The sequence below is a fragment of the Salmo trutta genome, chromosome 19 (genome assembly GCF_901001165.1).
Source record: "Salmo trutta chromosome 19, fSalTru1.1, whole genome shotgun sequence".
Classification (NCBI taxonomy): Eukaryota; Metazoa; Chordata; class Actinopteri; order Salmoniformes; family Salmonidae; genus Salmo; species Salmo trutta.
Window position 1 is genome coordinate 33,991,904 of NC_042975.1, and position 9,304 is coordinate 34,001,207.

The 9,304-nt window shown below is 42.4% G+C and overlaps 1 protein-coding gene across 2 annotated transcripts in view; it reads left to right on the forward strand.

Moving 5' to 3' along the window:
- The window catches only part of LOC115154387 (solute carrier organic anion transporter family member 2B1), a 23,169-nt gene extending 21,639 nt beyond the window's left edge, over positions 1-1,530 (forward strand). For both annotated transcript variants that reach the window (XM_029700565.1, XM_029700563.1), the window contains one exon: positions 1-1,530. This exon is cut by the window's left edge and continues 365 nt beyond it. The gene's annotated coding sequence lies outside the window, so the exon portion shown is untranslated.
- Positions 1,531-9,304: the final 7,774 nt, after the last annotated feature.

Here is a 9,304-nt window from a genome sequence, read left to right on the forward strand (position 1 = left end):
TTTCTCGCTCTCCTCCTGTTGGCCAATGAGGAGTGTTTAAATATCTCTACACTATTACTGCCCCCAAACTGCCAGTGCTGTATCTGAGACATGGTAACATAGCGTGTCATTCTCTGGAACCAGTCTGAGTGGTCCCCTTTCCACTGATACAGGGTCAGATCTTTTTCCATCTCTCTTATGCTTAAGGTTAGGACATGGCGAGTGTAAGCTGCTATAAACTGATCCTAGATCTCTAGACGTTTTTTTATATTAGAATTTTATTGTCACATCCACCGATCAGGTGCAGTGACGTGTTGTTTTACAGGGTCAGCCATAGTAGTACGGCGTCCCTGGAGCAAATTCGGGTGCCTTTCTCAAGGGCACGTTGACAGAATTTTCACCTTGTCAACTCGAGCCACCAGACCAAAGCGATCAGACCAAAGACAGCATTAGAAAACCAAACTCCCACTAAGCCAATACTCTTGTTGTGTTGGTTGTTTTTAGGAAACATGTATATACCATATATTTTTCTTTGTTTTTTAAAATGCATTTTTGGCCTATGTAATCAATATAAAATGGTGAATTTATACTTTCAAAGAAAAGGATCATTATAGATTCAGTAAGCAAGCGCCTTACATTTATACAACTCCAATAAGATATAATGCTTTGAATCTTATCATGTGAAACATAATGTAAATATTTTTACGTACAGTTTACAGTATTCTTACAATTCTTGTCAGTGGGATTTTTATTTGATGGACATTTCTGCACAATGCATCTGTTTCTCCATTGCTCTTGTCATGTAATGAGTTATGGTAGGCAAGCATAGATGTGGTAACGCAGATGTTCCATTGATCAGATTGGCGCACATTCAACAAATCTGATCTAACAAAGTGGATATTCATCAAATCTGTCATGATTGATGTATTGTAACAGACCCACAATGTGGTTACTTAAGTCCGATTTTGATATATTTGGCTGTTTTTGTTGCAAACCTTTTCAGGTTTAGAAGAAGTGACTGCTAAACGCTAACTGCTATTTGTATAAGCTGGTTAGCATACAGAAATCGTTGATGGTAGTCAAAGTCATTTTTAACTTTAATGCATTTGATTGGTACCGATGAAGATATGAACATGTGTTGGGGTTGACATCCATACCAGCATTATACTCTGATTTTGACCTCAACATAGTGTGAAATACACATATAAACAATAGCCTAAATGTAGGATAATTCTGCTGTGGGGCAATGAGGAGACTTGGGATCTTTCCCCCACACGTATCCATGGTAATTACATTGTTTTGGTCGAGTTCAATTGACCTCTTTATCGCGTCTATTGTGAGTTTAAAGTTCCTTTCCAAACAGGGAAGAAATCATGCATGTTATAAACTAATGTGAACCCTTGTGACATGGAAGAGAGTATTGTTCTCTCAGAGAGGAGTTAGAGGAGGGAGTTAATGGTGGAGGGAGGATGTTGTGATAACTGAGCCAAGATTTTCTAACTGCCATCATGAGTGATGACACACCAGGTTAATAAACTCTATCAGCAGACAGACATGTTCAGGCCTCATACTTTATGTAAATGAGTCATGCCAGGAGAGCAACCGTCTCTTGCAGATGTACTGTGTGGAGTTGCTCAACTGGGACCTGCCCAGACCTACCTAAGATTTTGTGATATGCACCTTAATCTCACAATATCTGACTTAACACCAGAGAATTCTGCCATGTCCTGCAGAGGCAAGGACCAAAGAGGCCCAATTCATGTCATACCAGAGACAGACATTCTGCTTGAATTATCTGTGTGTGTTTAAGTGTGTGTGTATGCTGGCTGACCCCAACAACGCTGCTGCTTAGATAATCCAGAACCACGGTTTCAACATTCCAGGAACTTTTAATAAATTCCCTGGTTTTCCAGAAGTTCTGCTTGAAAGATTCTGAATTTCTTGCTTATTCCCTCCTGATGCTGACAATCCTCCAACCGGAGTTTCGGGAAAACCAGGGAATTTTGCAACTCTATCCAGAACACACTGCAGCGGTTTAGGGGAGTGAGTGAGGGGGGGAATTAGTAACACAAACACACACAGACTCAGTGAAGCCATCAGTAACTCTGAGACCTTTCCCCCAGTTTCAGACCCAGAAAGGGAGAACAGATATTAGCTTACACAGCAGCAGTCAGGATAGTAACTTACAGGCAGCTCAGTGGCAAGTAAAATTCTGCATTTCATATTGTAGTACACCTACTGTAATCTATATACAGTATCAAAGCAAGTACTGTTTAATGACACACAGTACAATACTGTAAAATCGACTGTATTATACTGTAAAAAAAAAAGTAAATGGTACCGTAACTGAAATGAAGGAATGAAGGAATGAATGGATGAATGAATTCAATACTTCACAGTATTTTATTGTAATTACAAGGCATTGTTGCAAGCAGGTTGGCTGCTAGGTATAGTGTTTACACATTACAGCATATTAATGAATATTTGGTGTTTTATATTACTTGCATTTCTAGAGGTCTTAATGTTACGGCTAGACGTTCCGCTAGCGGAACCACTCGACAACATCCGGTGAAATTGCAGAGCGCCAAATTCAAATTAAATTATTATAAATATTAAACTTTCATGAAATCACAAGTGCAATATATCAAAATAAAGCTTAACGTGTTGTTAATCCAGCCGCCGTGTCAGATTTCAAAAAGGCTTTACGGCAAAAGCAAACCATGCAATTATCTGAGGACAGCACCCCATCATACAAATGCATAACAAATCATTTTCAACCACGGAGGTGCGACACAAAAGTCGGAAATAGCGATATAAAAAATGCCTTACCTTTGATGATGATCTTCTGTTGGCACTCCAAAATGTCCCAGTTACATAACAAATGATCTTTTTGTTCGATAATGTCCCTCTTTATATCCATAAAAACTCAGTTTAGCTGGTGCGCTTCAGTCAAAAATCCACTCAGTTTCCCTACGTCAAGATGCATACAAAATGAATCCCAAACTTTAATAATAAACTTTTCCAAACAAGTCAAACAACGTTTATAATCAAACCTATTACGCAAATAAACGATAACATTTAAGACGGAGAATCGTTATTGTCTTTACCGGAGATAAACAAAAAGAACGTGCACTCATCCATGAGCAAGGAAATACTACAAGCCAAAATGGGAGCCACCTAGAAAAACTACAATTTCTGGGTCATTTTTCCAAAACCCAGCATGAAACTCTTTCTAAAGACTGTTGACATCTAGTGGAAGCCCTAGGAACTGCAATTTGGGAGGACAGGGGCTTATAATTATAGTACTAGCCAATGAAAATAGAGGTAAGCTGAATTCTTTTTGGGGGGGATGGTTTGTCCTCGGGGTTTCGCCTGCCATTTCAGTTCTGTTATACTCACAGACATAACTTTAACAGTTTTAGAAACTTTAGAGTGTTTTCTATCGAAATATACCAATTATATGCATATCCAAGCTTCTGGGCCTGAGTAACAGGCAGTTTACTTTTGGCACGCTTTTCATCCAGACGTGAAAATACTGCCCCCTAGCCCGTTAACAAAGCCTTCCAAACTGGCAGGGCAAAACGGACCAAAAGAGACTTGCTCCCACTCCAATCTCTCCCTTATACATTATAAATTGATGGGGCACTACTACCACATACCAGTTAAACTGGTACAGAATTCTCACTCACTGGTGAAACAAATATAGCCTCTTACAAGGCACACGTCAAAATATGTTGATGATCAAAACAACAATACCATGCAACCACTAGTGGTCAAAAGGTCTTTGACACTCCAAAGACACGGTATGGTACTGAATTCTGTGGGGTGAAATTACAGTACCATTCGAAATAGAACAAATCTTTCCCCGCCCAGTATGCTGCAGTAAAACATTTCTGAATATTTTAGTGTTGATAATACCGAAAATTACCGTATACCTTGAGCGTTTTCAATTACAGTGCACGGACATGGCTGGATGGACATGGCAGACCCCTGCAGAGCATCCAGCACCCTCCACACACTCACACACACACCCAACCACACTCACACACTCAGCCACACAGAGATACACACAAAACACTTACTAAACTAGAGACTGCCATTCTCTTTATATTACGTATCAGCATGTCTTATTATTTGACATCATGTCTATTTATGAGTGGCTTTTAATCACGTATGCTGTGTGTTGTTTATAACGAGTGCCTTTCACTTAATTCCTTACATTCTCACGTGTGAAATTAAATTGAAATGCTTGGACTATTTTGCTTGCTTGTACTGTATGTTGTGATGTGATTCCAAAGATTGGCATGGACTAAAGTGACATTGAGACAGCTGTTGCCAATTCCCTATCACCTCTTCTCTCCCCAAACGAATTGCTAAACACACCGTCAAAAGGAACTGGAACCTTTCTTCAGTGCACCATTTGGACCGGGGACCTCTCGAGTGACTGACATCTACCTCCTTGCGGCTCCTCTCTGCTAATCACCTGCTGTGGGAAAAAGACAACTCATACAATGTGATCAAAAGGAAATTGCTTATTTCCAGCATGTGATTGTGACTCCAACTGTTGGCCAGTACATGCTCTACTTGTATATTTACAGATACAGGGGACACGCCTGACCCAGCTACAAGAGGCCCAGCACGCAGCCACTGACAACTGAACCTGCCATTGATGACCAAACCAGCCATCAACTAACGACCCCTGCTCGGTAGGAAGAGCTGAACCCTGCACGGTTGGAAGAGCTGAACCCTGCACGGGTAGAGCCGAACGAATGAACCCTGCTCGGAAAGAGACGAACGAATGAACATTGGCCACCGTTCTGTGAATGAATCAACTGCTGTTAGTTTGCCCGGGTGCTCATAGTTAGCCTATAGCCCTAAATCCTAGCCCTATTATAATCGTATTTGTCACATGCGCCGAATACAACAGGTGTAGACCTTACAGTGAAATACTTGCAAGCCCTTAACCAACAATGCTTTAAGAAGTGTTGAGGATCAGCGTGGCAGATGTGTTGTTACCTACCCTTACCACCTGGGGGTGGCCCGTCAGGAAGTCCAGGATCCAGTTGCAGAGGGAGGTGTTTAGTCCCCGGGTCCTTAGCTTAGTGATAAGCTTTGAGGGCACTATGGTGTCTTAATTGGGCCACAGTGATACTGTGTGTTGTCATAGTTGTAAAAGCTGAATTTATAATAAAGAACCTTTAATTGACAACACTGCAAGGAGTGTTGTATGGCATTGAAGCTCATTTGGATGCTTGATTTTGTGTATTCTGAACTTTGTAACTATCTCCCAGATGTCTTCTTTCCAAACATACCATGTCCAAACTTTTGAATGGTAGTGTATATCTGTTGCTTTTATAAACTGTTTATTTGTATGTGGGACCAATACATTGAATATGCCAAGGCTAAACGTTCAGGCACTGTCAGGCATCAATTTTTGGGGGGATAACCCCCAAATTTCCCCTGACACCACCACAATGTTTGAGTGAGATTGATATGGTAGAAATTGTGTTTATTTACTGAAAAAAAATACTTGGAAACGTCCCGTGACCACACTTACTAAAACATTTCTAGTTCTTAGGTCTATCAATCGCATATTTTTTTCTGACATTGTTCACATGTTGTGGAAGCCAATGAAAGATGACTTTCCAAATAAAAAAACTGTTATTGTCTGTGCTTGATTTTGTGTATTCTGAACTTTGTAACTATCTCCCAGATGTCTTCTTTCCAAACGTACCATGTTTTTGCATGTCAGAATCATGTAATTGCACATGAATAGCAGTTACTTTTGGGTATGTCTATTTAGGCAGAAATCTACATTTTGCCATAACATTTAAGAGTTTAAGTACTACTTAAGTAGTATCTGTACTTTACCATTCATATTTCTGGTAATTTTGACTTCACTACATCCCTAAAGAAAATAAAGTACGTTTACTCCATACATTTTCCTTGTCACCCAATAGTGCTCATTACATTTTGAATGCTTAGCAGGACAGGAAAATTGACAAATTCACTCACTTATGAAGAGAAAATCCCTGGTCTTCTGTACTGCCTCTGATCTAGCGGACTCACTAAACACAAATGCTTAGTTTGTAAAGATTTGAGTGTTGGAGTGTGCCCCTGGCTATCCGTAAATAAAATAACAAGAAAATGGTGCCGTCTAGTTTCCTAATATAAGGAACTTTAAATTATTTATACTTTCGATACTTAAGTATATTTTAGCAATTAAATTGACTTTTGATACTTAAGTATATTTAAAACCAGAGCTGCCAGCAGTGAAAACTGGAATAGAAAGGCAGTCGGTTCACTCGACTGGGACAGGGTCACAGCTGAGAGAGCCAGGGGCCGAACGGCTGCGGGGGCAGCAGGACCTGAGAGGGGGAGAGCTGCGAGAGGCTGTGACGATAGTGCAGGTTAGTTAGCCGGGAGGCCAGAGCGGCCGGCAGTGAAAACTGGAACAGAAAGGCAGTCGGTTCACTCAACTGGGACAGGGTCACAGCTGAGAGAGCCAGGGGCCGAACGGCTGCAGGCACATAACTGGCTGAGTAGGTGGATCAACAACATTGTAGCATCTCCACTGTTACGTACGCCTCTTGGAAGAGGGAACATAACACCCTGCTACAACTCAACTCCCCGTGGAGTGAAAGAGGTATGGGACTGTAGGTGCGAGTAAGGATTACAAAAGACAGAATTTACCGTTTACTGGGAATTTATTCCGTCACATGGTAATTTTGGGGAAAAGGGTCTGGTGTGATGGTAGGTTGTGAGTTTGGATGATTTGTTTAGTTTGTGTGTTCAGTAGGCTGCAGAGTACAAAATGGCTGCCTCAGCCATCTCCAAGTTTATGGAAGCGCCCTCTGTTGATCGGTTAGTGCGGTTGCGGAAAGTAGACCTTTTCGCTATAGCTGACCATTATGGACTCTTCGTCCCTGAGAAAGCCCTAAAGGCTGAGCTTTTGGTGCAAGTCAGGGAGGGTTTAGTGAGAATGAATTATCTCGTTGAAAGAGGATGAGAGGGAGGCTTCAGGGGAGGAGACGGGTAGAACTTCCGAAGCCAAGTCGGAGGACAGGGCGGAGGAAGGGGTTGCTTGTACCCCCTTCACATTGCCCCGATTTGACCCTTTATCTTCTGCTTCTGGCCATTCAGATGGGACCGCTAGGCTGAAGGTGAGGCTGGCCCAGTTAGAAATGGAGCAAAAGGATAAAGAGACAAATTAAGTTTGATCTAGAAATTAGGCGAATGGAAATCGACAAGGTGAGGATCCGACAACTCGAGCTAGACGCTTGCTCCAGTGTGACTCCACACCCTGCTCATCATCAAGCCCACTTCGATGTGAGTAAAAATATAGCTTTAGCCCCTCCATTCCGGGAGTCGGAAGTTGATTCCTATTTCTCTGCGTTTGAGCGCGTGGCCGCAGCGCTGCGTTGGCCACTCGAGGTTTGGCCGCTCCTGTTACAATGTAAATTGTCTGGGAAAGCCCAGGAAGTAGTAGCTGCTCTCTCCCTGGAAGACAGTTTACAGTATGACATAGTTAAAACTACCGTGTTGCGGGCTTATGAGTTGGTGCCTGAAGCTTATAGGCAGCGCTTCAGGAACCACAAAAAAACCTCTCACCGTACGTTTGAGTTTGCAAGGGACAAAGAGTCTCTGTTTAATCGCTGGTGTTCAGCCAGCAAAGCTAACACCTTTGCTGATATTTGGGAGTTGATGCTGCTGGAGGATTTTAAAAGCAACCTCCCTGATAGAATTGTAGTTCATTTAAATGAACAGAAAGTGGCGACATTGGCCCAGGCAGCAGTGTTGGCAGATGAGTACGCTTTGACACACAAAACTGTCTTTGGTACGCCTCGTTTTGAAGGCCGACTGATTACATCATCAGTGCCTCGTTCAGGTCGCTTTTCCTCTAACAACCCTAAGCCTTTTCACGAAATCCGTGAATGTTTTTACTGTCACCGAAAGGGTCACGTGATTGCGGACTGCCCGGTTTTGAAAAATAAACCGAAACAGTCCCTGTCACCTTCCCCAAAAAATTAAAAGTGTGGGTTTAGTCAAGTCTTTGGCTCGTCCGTTGGACCGAGTTATTGATTCAACATTTGGGGAACCGGATCCTGTCTATGCTCTGTTTTACCTCTACCGGTTATGTTTCCTTAACTGGAGAACAAGCGGATCAAAAGCCCATTCAAATCTTACGAGACAACAGGGCGGCACAGTCAGTAATCGTTACTGTTGCTTTACCCTGGTCTCCTGAAACGTATTGTGGCTCACATGTCATATTACAGGGGATAGAGACAAAAACCGCACCTGTACCATTAGACTGGGTCCACTTAGTGTCAGACTTGGTATCAGGATGTTTCCGTGATGGTGTAGTGTCTACACTACCAGTAAAAGGAGTCACATTGCTACTAGGGAATGACATTGCTGGTGGTAACGTCACTCCTGTGTTAGAGGTAGTAGACAACCCAGAAATCAGAACTACAGATGAGATATTGGTTCAAGCATTTCCCCATGTTTTTCCTGCTTGTGTGTTAACAAGGGCACAATCTCACAAGGTATGAGATGTGGTGGATTTGTCTAGTTCCATGTTTGGGAATGTTGAATGTGAAGACAATGCACTGAGAATTCCTTCTGCAAAGCCAACGTTTTTTACCCCCGTGAAAACTAAGGCAGGGGAAAGCGGAATCACGCCCCAATTACATGACATTCTTTTGTCTGTCACCCCTGAGAAGGTGATTGAATGTCAAAAAGGAGGCACCAGTCTTCAAGTGTTTTTCTTCAGTAATTCCCACTGAGGAAGCTAAAACTAGAGAAACCGCCTACTTTATGGAAGCAGGAGTTTTGATGTGTAAATGGGCAGCTCATGACACCATGTGTGGTCCCGTGTGGCTGAGTTGGTAGAGCATGGTGTTTGCAACGCTAGGGTTGTGGGTTCGATTCCCACGGGGGACCAGTACGGAGAAAAAAAACATTTTATGAAATGTATGCATTCACTACTGTAAGTCGCTCTGGATAAGAGCGTCTGCTAAATGACTAAAATGTAAATGTAGTGATTGGAGTCAAGTGGTTGTTCCTACACCGTTCTGACAGCAGGGGCTGTCACTCGCCCATGACCAGGCGTAGTCTGGACATTTAGGGATCACGAAGACCTATAACCGAGTCCTTCAACATTTTTTTCTGGCCAGGTTTGAAGTCTGACGTGGTCGAATTTTGTAAAACATGTCACGTATGTCAACTCACTGAGAAAGCGAATCAAACAGTTCCTCGTGCGCCGCTCTGCCCGATTCCTGTGGTGGGGGGAACCATTTGAAAGAGTGATAATCGATTGTGTAGG